The sequence below is a fragment of the Macaca fascicularis genome, chromosome 10 (genome assembly GCF_037993035.2).
Source record: "Macaca fascicularis isolate 582-1 chromosome 10, T2T-MFA8v1.1".
Taxonomy (NCBI): Eukaryota; Metazoa; Chordata; class Mammalia; order Primates; family Cercopithecidae; genus Macaca; species Macaca fascicularis.
In genome coordinates, this window is record NC_088384.1 from 119,253,888 (window position 1) to 119,265,683 (window position 11,796).

At 57.7% G+C, this 11,796-nt stretch overlaps 2 long non-coding RNA genes across 3 annotated transcripts; one reads left to right on the forward strand and one right to left on the reverse strand.

The window, feature by feature from the left end:
- Positions 1 to 5,723: 5,723 nt before the first annotated feature.
- LOC135965684 (uncharacterized) lies at positions 5,724 to 8,109 on the reverse strand. Its single transcript, XR_010578773.1, has 2 exons — positions 7,438 to 8,109; positions 5,724 to 5,894 (listed from the first exon to the last, which is right to left on the reverse strand). It is a non-coding gene; the product is annotated as an uncharacterized lncRNA (long non-coding RNA).
- A 289-nt stretch (positions 8,110 to 8,398) lies between these two features.
- Positions 8,399 to 11,500, forward strand: LOC123567078 (uncharacterized). 2 transcript variants are annotated; one of them, XR_010578775.1, is made up of 3 exons: positions 8,399 to 8,503; positions 9,673 to 9,741; positions 11,260 to 11,500. It is a non-coding gene; the product is annotated as an uncharacterized lncRNA (long non-coding RNA). The 2 variants fall into 2 exon arrangements; XR_010578774.1 differs by having other exon boundaries at positions 11,323 to 11,500.
- The last annotated feature ends 296 nt before the right edge of the window (positions 11,501 to 11,796 follow it).

An 11,796-nucleotide genomic window follows, 5' to 3' on the forward strand; every position in this document is an offset into this window, starting at 1 on the left:
TCATCCCCTCCCAGGCAGCACCCCCTCATCCCCCCCAGGCACACCCCCTCTCCCCTCCCAGGCAGCACCTCCTCATCCCCTCCCAGGCAGCACCCCCCATCCCCCCCAGGCACACCCCCTCTCCCCTCCCAGGCAGCACCCCCTCATCCCCTCCCAGGCAGCACCCCCTCATCCCCCCCAGGCACACCCCCTCGCTCCTCCCAGGCAGCACCCCCTCACCCCTCCCAGGCAGCACCCCCTCACCCCTCCCAGGCAGCACCCCCTCATCCCCTCCCAGGCACACCCCCTCATCCCCCCCAGGCACACCCCCTCGCCCCTCCCAGGCAGCACCCCCTCATCCCCCCCAGGCACACCCCCTCGCCCCTCCCAGGCAGCACCCCCTCATCCCCCCCAGGCAGCACCCCCTTGCTCCTCCCAGGCAGCACCTCCTCATCCCCCCCAGGCAGCACCTCATCGCCCCTCCCAGGCAGCACCCCCTCATCCCCCCCAGGCACACCCCCTCGCCCCTCCCAGGCCCTGGCAGCAGAGAATTCACTCTGTGTCCCTGTGGATTTGCCTGCTCCATGCATCTCCTATCAATGGACTCGTCGGTCTTTTGTGTGTGGTTTCTTTCAAGTTATATCATCTTTTCAAGCCTCATTTGTGTTGTAGAGTGTGTCTGAACACCACTCATTTTTAAGGTAAATAATATCCCATGGTGTGAACAGACCTCTGGTGCCCATCCATGCCTCTGCTGATGAGCGTTCGGGCTGCTGGGACGGTCTGAACCATCTGAAACCCCCTGGATCCTGTGCTGCTGATTCTGACATCAGGGGTCCCGAGCACACGCTCGGCAATCCTGGAGCGTCTGATGGAACAGCGGCTGGCATCACCCAGGCACCTGCTACATGCCGAGCATGGAGCTGAATGCACACACGGCCCCACCTGACCTCACACAGATGGGCTGGGCCGCTGCTGGCCCCGTTTGTCAGATGAGGAGACTGGAGGCGGCTCCAGGTCACAGAGCTGTGAGATAACAGGCAGGAGCCCCCAGTGAGTCCAGAGCTCACCCTCCCAGGCCCCCACCTCCCATGGGCTGCATCTTCAATCTCCAGGTCCCAAGCAGCTCAGGACAAGGCTGCTTCCTGCTTCTGGGTCTTCCTGGGAACTCACAGCCTGGCACTAAGGCCACCAGTCCCAGTATCTGTTTTCCCAACAGCCCTGTGCTGGCATTACATTCGTGTTCTGTTGGCACAAGAGGAACCTGGTCTGCATGGTCCCAAGCAACAGACGGGAATGTTTAACTTGTGTATTGATCTGGCAGCTCTCCAGTGACTTGGGATTTAACAGAATGATTCACTTTCCACCTGGGTTGGTTTGTTTGTTTTTGAGACGGTCTCGCTCTGTTGCCTAGGCTGGAGTACAGTGGCACAATCATGGCTCACTGCAGCCTCCACCTCCTGGTCTTAAATGATCCTCCCACTTCAGCCTCCTGAGTAGCTGGGACTACAGGCATGTGCCACCATACCCAGCTAATTTGTATTTTGTTTTTTGTAGAGACAGGGTCTCACTATGTTGCCCAGGCTGGTCTTGAACTCCCTCCCGGCCGCCAGCAATCCTCCTGCCTAGGGCTTACAAAGCACTGGATCTACAGGCATGAGCCACCACACCAGCTTATCTGGGCATTTTGACATCATGGAGACGCAGCACAGAATTGACCTGAGGGACCTGACAGCCGACCCACTCTGAGGTTTCTGGGTCTGAAGCTGGGCCCAGGCCTGCATGCACACAGCTTTTCCCAGCACATGCCTGTCCCTTCGACTCAGTGCACACAGAAACCAGATGAGCCCGTGACTGCTGGGACAGAGGCTGCCTCGAGTCCCCCACAGCCGGAATGTCCCCTCCAGACAGAGGCCTGGAACAAACAAGGCTCAACTAAAAATAGACTTAAGCATGAGCGATTCAGAGGAAGGCAGCTATTTTTGGTTTGGTGTATTTTTGCAAGAAAAGATGAGAAAAAGAGGCTCCCTCAAGGCTGGAGAGGGAGGTGTGTAAGAGGGGCACGAGGGACTTGGGGAGAAGCCACAGCTCCTTTTGTCTGTCCTGGGCTGAATCGTATGCCCAAAATGTTGAAGTCCCGACCCCCAGGAAAGCTAGGGGAGCTCTGGTTGGAAGCAGAGTCCTTGCAGATGTTATCGGTTAAGATGCAGTGACACTGGATTGGGGGGGCCTCAAATTCAGTAACTGTTCTTATAAGGAGCGAGAGATATGGAGACACAGGCAGAAGCCATGTGAGATGGGGTGACAGTGATGCAGCCACCAGCCAAGGACACCAGGAGCCCCCAGCGTGCCGGGCACTGAGCTGCATGTGGTGCAGCAGGAGCCACGTGGTGACCCTGGCTTCGTGTCTGGGAGGGCGGTGGCTGGCAGACCCCTCCCCACCAGGTGACGAAACACGTGCAAAGACAGCCGCTCGGGCAAGTGCCCGGGGAGACGCAGAGCCCCAGGCGGGGAAGGGCAGGGAAGAGCTGTCCTAGGAGGAGGCACTTGCCGAGGAGGCAGCCGCCATGCTGGTAGGAGGAGACTGAGATCCACCTGACTCGGCAGGGGCTGGGAGTGCCGGTCAGCAGAACACGCCAGGGGAACGGGTGGGCACAGCGTCTTGGAGGGGATTTGCCCGCGAAGCACCAGGTCTCCCAGTGGAACCTGAGCAGGATCCCATGGCCTGAGATGGGACTGCATCTGGCTCCAGCCCCTACCCCTCATCCGTGCCCACGTGCACCCCAGCCCAGACCATGCCCAGGTGAGCCTGAAGGTGCTTGGAGCGGTCAGAGTCCAGCCAGGCTGGGTCTCAGAGCGACCCCCATCTCCAGCCTCGGACAAGGTGCCCCTCTCCAGCCTCAGACACTGGCCTGGCCTGACGGGAGGGGCATGGCTGGCAGAGGTTTTTTCCCGGGTCTGATCAGAGCCAGAGCAGAGGAGGGTTTCCCTGTGGCGGGTGTTGATGCTTTGGGAAAATGGGTTCCTGGTCGCAAGGTTGACATCCCCCTGGCAGAGTGGGCCGTGCCAAGGTCAGGACACGAAGCATCTTCTCCTGGGTTGGCTGGAGTCAGGGGCAGCCGGCAGCCTTAGGGGTGGGGGAGGCGGGTGTCATGGACGTCAGTCCCACTTCCTCTCCTGCAGCCACATGAGGCCCACCCGCCTCCTCATCCCTGTGCCCAAACCCACACCCTGGCACCCAGCACTTGGAGGTGCCCACAGATGTGTCCGTGACCATCCTGGGACGTGGCCGGCCGTGCGTGTGCCGCAGTCCCCGGGCTGGCTGGGAGGTGCCCTCGGAATGATTCATGCAGTGACTTCCCTGTCACCTGGCCCATGGCAAGTGCTCTGGGGACAGCAACGGTGGTGCAGCGAACATCATCCCAGGCCTGCAGCTCCCACCCACGGGCCACGGGCTGTGCCTAAACCTCCCCTCAGGCCTGCAGCTCCCACCCACGGGCCACGGGCTGTGCCTAAACCTCCCCTCAGGCCTGCAGCTCCCACCCACGGGCTGTGCCCAAACCTCCCCTCGGGCTTTGGGCCAGGTGGATGCAGCGAGCAGGGGGTGCGCTGGGCAGAGGGGTCTCCAGGTAGGGATCTTAGAAAAGGATTCCTTCTGTGCTGCCAGTCAGGCCCCTCCAGGTGCTGTCTGGAGAAGGATTTCCAAGTCCAGCCCCATGCCGTCCACCCAGGCTTCCCTGAGAGCCACGACCCAGGGCCCTGTTTCTTGAGAAAATCCCAGCATGAAAAACAGCTGGGAGGAAAGCAGTTTGCTGGGCCTCCAAGGCCCCTTGGAGAGCACCCTCCCGAGGAGGCCTCTGAACCACCCGTGCCACCGGAACAGCTGCAGCCGCCTGGAGAGCCAGAGAGAGCCGGGTAGGGCCCGGGGATGGTGCTGGCTCGCAGAACACGCCCCCGCCCGCGTTCCAAACGAAAGCACATCACCCCCAAGCGACTCGACCTAAGGGCGAGTTTTAAAAGGAGCACTTACTTATTTTTAGAGTGTGCTTTTCACTCAGGATCACACGACGGAGCTCAATTGCAATAAAAATAGTGCAATCCCGCCAGCAAGAAGCCCATTCGGCAACGTGTCCTTTTGTTCAAAATAAAGTGCAAAATGATTTCTCGCAATAACACCAGCAACTGGCTTCAAAGGCCAGCTGGGTTGGCTGAAGGATAAATGACTAAGCGTACGCTGGGCGCTGCGGAGGAAGCTCAACCGGCCAGGGCTGTGCTCCAGAGCCTGCTTTTCCAACACAGACGCAGCCAGGGAGGCCGGGTCAGGTGGCGGCGTCCAGGTTCCCAGGCTGGCAGGCGCGGAGGCCAGAGAGCAGGCATACCTTCGGGTACTGACTCCTGGGGCACACAGCAGGTTCCTCCCGGGAGGCCCAGGCGGAGGCAGCACAGCCTCTCTGTGTTTTCCTGCGGGCCGACGGGGATTCTCAGTGTGGTCCGCTAAGAAGATGAGTGAGCCCCAGAGCTGAGTGTCTGGGCTGTGGATTGTGATGCAGCTGGAAAAACACAACCAGGACCACCTCGCAGGAAGCACAGGAAGACTCAGGCACAGAGAGGGTCAAGAACTGGCCAAGGTCACACAGCAGGTGTGTGGGGAGCTGCGGTTTGAACCCAGCTCCAGAGTGGGTGCCTTACCCCTCACTGTCGTCCACAGGGGACCACTGAGGGTCCCTTCCCCTCACTGTCGTCCACAGGGGACCACTGAGGGTCCCTTCCCCCGGCAAGTGTTAGACGAGCCCGGCTTTGCTGCTCCTTGGGGTGCTCCCCCTTCGGCACACCTGAGCCGCCTGGAAACACTCGGACAAATCTCAGGCATTCCACTCTGATGAAGGCATCAGGGAAGAGCGAGGGACTGTGCTTCAAGGGGAGAGCTCAGGTTGAGAGAGGAGAGCTGGGCCCAGGGTAGGGTGGTGAGGGGCCACCCGAGGGGGCCGCACCACCTCCCTGCTTGCCACTGCAGGCTGGACCCGCTCTGCCCACCTATCTTCTCCACCGCCTGGGAGAAGACCCATCCGGGCCCAGAGGGCAAAGGCAGGGCGGAAATGGCCTCGGTCCTCTGCTCCCGAGAGTCCTGCCTGTGCCCAGTGTGGCTGAAGTGACCCAGAGCCCGGAAGGACGTGGAGGACAAAGCTTGCTCAGTGCCCCTCACGTCCTGGGCTTTGGCCTCCCCAGAAGCAGCCTCTCCACGGAGGAGGCCTGTGTTTTACTTAACGTGTCCAGGGCCTCGGCTGTGTCCCAGGAAAGCGGGTTTCTGGGTGAGCTCTTCCTCCTCTTGGGAGAATGGAAGCCAGCCTGCCCCATGTGGCTGAGGTGGTGGAGCCAGACCCACACCCTGAGCTGTCCTGTCTGGGACGTGAGCAGGACTCGGAGAAACAACCCTTGCAAATTCTCTGTGGATGACAATGAGGGGCCACGGCACACACTCTGGAGCCAGGTGCCTGGACTCAAACCCCAGGCTGGACTCAAACACACACGTGTGCTGTGTGACCCTGGACCTGTTCTTTCGCCACTCCAAAACGAGGCTGCAGCAGCTTACTCAGAGAGGAATCAAGGCTGAGGACTCTGGGTCTTCACCCGCTGGCTCTCCTGGCCCTGTCCTGGAGCCCGGAGACATAGACAAAGCCTCCCAGGGGTGGGTGCTGCTGGAGGAGGGGTCAGTGTAGTGGTGCTGTTTTGCTGATGGATAAAACTTTCTCTCATTTTGATTAATAATGACTAAAAACTGTGTTTATTATTCGTTTGTTTTCTGTCCTGCTGGGACTTCAGTCACAAAACGATTCTCACAGACTCTGAGTCGAGGTGCCGCAGGGACAGGGTCTTTCTAGACGGCGTTTCACGAGGCCGCCAGAGGACGTGTGGTGCTGAGATGCAAAACAGAACCGGCAATAATTCAACTCTGAATATTTTGCCTTTAATTACAATAAACTAATAAAGATTTCAGATGCTCTCATTTTAATAGAATGCAGAGTTATAATTGGTGACCTATTTTAAGCAATTTAATTTCCAATGACCTGTTTTCCAAATTAACATAGTAATCAAGGCCAGGGTGCTGTTCAGGGAGCCAGACCCTCCAAGGGTCCCACACCTGCGCCATGTAAAGGTGCATCTCTTACTAATGTGCTCATAGAAAGAGGTGCTAAATTACGGAAAGGTTTCTTTCTACAGCATCTAATGAGCCTGGATTTCTAAATCAAAGCATAATCAAAGAAAATGAGCGAGGACATCTTGAGCATCTGTAAAAATCACTGTTGAAGCCACAACCCTCAATGACTTTGAAGCTCTCCTCGGGACTGGAGCGTATGTCCTCCCCCAGGCAGAGATTGCTCTCAGAGGCTCCTCCAAAACCCCCAGGCAGGAGGGCAGGAGGGAGGGTGAGTCACACACCCCAGCCTCAGGTGCCCTACCGCTGCCTCCCAGGGACCACCATGCTTCTGGGCCACCAGAACGGGAGCAAGGTGGGGAAGGTGGGGCAGGAGAGAAACAGGAAGGAGGGAGAGGAAAGAAGAGAGGGAGATGGACTGGCTTCGGCTACCCCAGAGTACAGGAACGTCATCACACCAGCCCTCCAGCGCTTGAAAGAGTCAGTGAGAGGCAGGTGGGGTGTGGATCAGGCCTGATCTCCCCTGGTCTCCTCCTGCAATGCCCAGATTCTTGTCCCTGTACTTCCTTCTCCTTCCTCCCTCCTCCTCCCTCCTCCCTCCTCCTCCCTCCTCCCTCCTCCTCCCTTCCTCCTCTTTCCTCCTCCCTCTCCCTTCCTCCTCCTCCCACTTCTCTTCCCTCCTCCCTCCGCTTTCCTTCCCTCTTCCCCCTTCCCCTCCCTCCTCCCCCTTTCCCTCCCTCCTCCCCACTCCCTCTCCCCTTCTCCCTCTTCTCATCCCTTCCTCCTCCTCCCTTCTCCCTTCCTCCTCTTTCCTCCTCCCTCCTCCCTCTCTCCTACTTTCCTCCCTCCTCCCTCCTCCCTCCTCCCTCCTCCCCGCACTATCCATTTGCAGGCTGCCTGGTCCTAGCCCACATCCAAGGGCCTGTCTCAGCTACAAAGTTCTGCTCTCTGCTTTTAAATGAGGACACAAGGTGGTTTCCAAAACACATGTACAAGGCAGAAATTGCTCTTGAAACGGCAGATGAGCAAGACACGGCCCTTCTTCCCGTTCGCAGTAGAGGCTGGAAGAAACCCCCATTGTCTCAGAAATGGAAACAAGTCCCCTGCTCAGCAGAGCTGGTTTCCTATGGATAGAGCTGCTGGCTCTCTGGAACCTTCCTCCCCACCCGGGACCCCAAACAGCCTTGGGGTTGTGTAGGAAGGAAGGGGATGTCCCAGGCTGGAGGCCGGCAGGGCAGCTGGAATACAGGAGTGGGAGGGGAGGGAGGAGGGGAGCAGTGAGGAGGGCCGGTTCTCCCACACACCTTCCGGCCTTTCCTTCCCCACTCGGGGATCTCACAGGTCCCGCCCGTGGTGCCAGCGGTGTCTTTTCTGCGGCTGCTAAAGGGCAGAGGGGCCCCCTGGAGGTAGCTCCATCCAGGCCTGGCTGAGATGTCCAAGAGGCAGCAGGGGATGGGGGTGCAGGTTAACCCTGCCCCAGAGTCTCCGTCCAGGGGCAGCAGGAACAGGCTCAGGACAGCTTCAGCTCCATGGCTGCCCTGGGTGGAAGCCAGGCTGGATATAGAGGCCAGGTCTGTGGACCCTGCAGGTCTCAGGGCAGGAAGTTCTGTTCTGGGAGCCCACTGGGTCCTGAGGCCCACGAGCCCCACCTATCTCCCACCAACAAGCAGCACCTTCCCCTCGCCCCACTGCAGCCCCTGGGCACAGTACAGCACAGCGCAGAGTGAGGGCTGGGAGGGCCGTTGTGGAGTCCCATCGGCTTCAGGTGAAGTTAGTGGCCCTGGTTGACCCCAAGCCTGATCCCCAGTGGGCCTGCTCCTCTCTTCTCACCCCACCACCACTTGGGGCCTTTTCCAGGCCAAGCTCTGCTCCCTCATTCAATAAAATCTCTCCCGGAAGCCAGCTCCCTGGGCCTGCACCTGCCCATGGCCTCTGCAGTGGCCGGAAGCCTGCAGGAGAAGGTGGCCTGTCTTCCCTTCCAGAAAATCTCCCCGCCCTATTTATAGGAGAACCAACGCTCTGCGGCGCCAGCCAGCCCTGTCTCCCCCGACCTTGGGCACCTTTGTCTAAAGGGATGCCCTCCTTAATTCTGTGCTGAGCTGGATTAATTTTTAAAGATGAAGCTTCTGGCTCGTGTGTGCTGCTATTTGTGGTGGCGAGGTCAGGCAGAGTGCCGGCCCAGGGAGCAGGAGGTATTAGTGGGCACTAATTCCCTGAGGACAGCAGGCCAGGATTATTGCTGTGTGCCCAGCCCTTGCCAGCCCTGCTGGCTGCCAGCTGCTGGCAGGGGCCTCACTGTGCCAGGCTGGCTGGCGGCCCACAGCGCACAGGCCACATGGAGCGCACTGGGTCATGGAGCTCTGGATTCAGGTGGGATTATGCCCCCCACCGCCAAAGCCATCCTTCCTGGCAGCAAAGGCCTGTGGGCTGTGGCTGCACCTCTTTCCTGGGTCCAGTTTCCCCCGGGGATTCAAAGTTTCTGGCCCGTTGGTGGCTATAGGGTAACCACAGATGACTCACTTGGGGCGCTAGCTGGTAAGGCTAAAGAGTCCTCCATCAGCCCCCCAGCGCTTCCTGCAGAGCCTGCTGGGCATCCTGTGAAGGAGGGTCCCACAATGACACCAGGTTTCAAGGTGTGCAAGGGGAGGCTCCTGCCTTGGGCAAGTTTGTCTGGCTAGAGAAATAACACCTCCCTGTGCCAACATCAGGGAAACTGATGGGGTGAGATGCACGTTAGAGCAGCGAGGGCTGGAAGAGCACAGTGTGGGCCCCTGGTCCCTCGGCTTCTCCAAAATGGTGCAGTGTCAGAGCCTCTCCCAGGAGCTCCTTAGAAATAGAATCCTACGCCTCACCTCAGACCTCCTATATCCAAGTCCATATTTTCACAAGACCTCCAGGCAACTCAAACACACATTTACATTTGAAAAGTTTGAGAAGTGCTGCTGCCCTGTTAGGCTCCTGGAGGAGGTCGGTCCTAGAGGTGGAGGCCTTGCGGATGGGCAGAGCCGTGTGGGAAGCAGCACGTGGCCCGTGAGCCACAGGGTCATCAGGGCCTGAAGCTCTCCCACAACCATGATGGCGCCGGTGCAGACATGGCCCCATCACACTCCTCCTTTAGAAAGCAAAACAGGCCAGGTGTGGTGTCTCACACCTGTAATCCCAGGACTTTGGAAGGCCAAGGCAGGAGGATCATGAGGTCAGGAGATCGAGACCAGCCTAGCCAACATGGTGAAACCCCGTCTCTACTAAAAATACAAAAATTAGCTGGGCGTGGTGGCATATGCCTATAATCCCAGCTACTCTGGAGGCTGAGGCAGAAGAATCGCTTGAACCCAGAAGGCAGAGCTTGCAGTGAGCCAAGATCACCCCATTGCACTCCAGCCTGGGTGACAGGGTGAGACTCCATCTCAAAAAAAAAAAAAAAAAAAAAAGCAAAAGAGCTCCCACGAAGGTGCCCATACTCCTGAGTGAAGGTGGGAAGGTGCCCACGCTCCTGAGTGAGGGTGCACATGCTCACAGCTGCATTTCCCCTGCTCAAGATCCTCACAGCACTTGGAGGACAGGAAGGTTGTCAGCGCTGAGTCCTGATCACACAGACTTAGTGTTCAGTAAGTGGTTGGGGAACACATGGATGGATAGGTGAGTGACTAGGTGGGTGGGTGGAAGGATGAATGAATAGAAGGACAGATGGGTAGGAGGATAATTCAGGGGATGGATGGATGGATGGATGGATGGATGGATGGATGGATGGTGGATGGATGGTGGGTGGACGGATGGTGGATGAATGGATGGTGGATGGATGGATGGATGGATGGATGGATGGATGGATGGATGGTGGATGGATGGATGGATGGTGGATGGATGGTGGATGGATGGATGGATGGTGGATAGATGGATAGATGGTGGATGGATGGTGGATGGATGAATGGATAGTGGATGGATGGATGGATGGATGGATGGTGGATGGATGGATCGATGGATGGATGGATGGATGGATGCTGGATGGATGGTGGATGGATGGATGGATGGTGGATGGATGGTAGATGGATGGATGGTGGATGGATGGATAGATTGATGGATGGATGGTGGATGGATGGTGGATGGATGGATGGATGGACAGGATGGATGGATGGATGGATGGTGGACAAATGGATGGATGGTGGATGGATGGATGGATGTTGGATGGATGGATGGTGGATGGATGGATGGTGGATGGATGGATGGATGGATGGTGGATGGATGGTGGACGGATGGATGATGGTGGATGGATGGATGGATGGTGGATGGATGGATGGTGGATGGATGGATGGATGGATGGTGGATGGATGGTGGACGGATGGATGATGGTGGATGGATGGATGGATGGTGGATGGATGGTGGATGGATGGATGGATGGTGGATGGATGGATGGATGGATGGATGGATGGATGGTGGATGGATGGTGGACGGATGGATGGATGGATGGTGGATGGATGGTGGATGGATGAATGGATGGTGGATGGATGAATGGATGGTGGATGGATGGATGGATGGATGGTGGATGGATGGTGGGTGGCTGGGTGGTAGATGGGAGGATGGATGGTGGTGGGTAGATTGTGGATGGAGATGGAGAGTGGATGGATGATGAGTGGGTGGATGAGTAGATAGTGGATGGGGGATGGGTGACTAGATGGTGGATGGATGGTGGGTGGGTTGTGGACAGTGCATGGATGGTAGCTAGGTGGGTGGATGGATGGTGGGTGGATAGATGGTGGATGGATGGTGGGTGGGCTGTGGATGGTGGATGGATGGTAGCTAGGTGGGTGGATAGATGGTGGCTTGGTGGTGGATTGATGGTGGGTGAGTGGGTAGTGGATGGAGGACTAGGTGGGTGGATGGATGACTTTAGTCTCCAGAGAGTAAGAAAAGCAGGATGAACTCCAACACGCCGCTGGTGGGAACGTGGAATGCCATGGGTACTTTGGGAAATAGTCTGGCAGTTCCTCAAACCTCTGGGGTGGGCTGTGAGGTCCCGCCCAGGGCTCAGCTGTGGGGCCCCATGTGCCCAGGTGGTGCTCACCCAGCCCCGGGGGGCATTCTCTTGGGGTAAACACAGTTATTCCGCGACCCAGCAATTCTGCTCCTAGGCGCGTAGCAAGGAAAAATGAAAACATGCAGCCATACGTGAACGTGTGCACCTGTGTTCACAGCAGTTTCATTCGTGACGAGCCGAAACGTGGAGACAACCCAGATGTCTATCACCTGATGAACAGATCGGAAAACGGGCCCATCCAGACAAAGGGATGTGATTGGGCCACAAAAGGTCTGTGCTCCGACCTCAGGGAGCCTTGCAAACATCGTGCTCAGTGAATAGACACACACGACAGCGTGTACTGTGTGGTTCTGTGTATATGACACATCCAGAACAGGTAAATCCTTCTGAAGTGACAGAAAATAGAGGAATGGTCGCCGGGACAGATGTGGGGATGGGCGAGGTAAAGCAGCACAGACCTTCCTTTGGGGGATCAAAATGTTCTAAGGTGGATCGGGGGTGATGGCTGCACAGCCCTGTGAATATGCTAAAAATGTGACTATGCTGGCCAGGCGCAGTGGCTCACGCCTGTAATCCCAGCACTGTGGGAGGCCAAGGTGGGTGGATCACAAGGTCAGGAGTTCAAGACCAG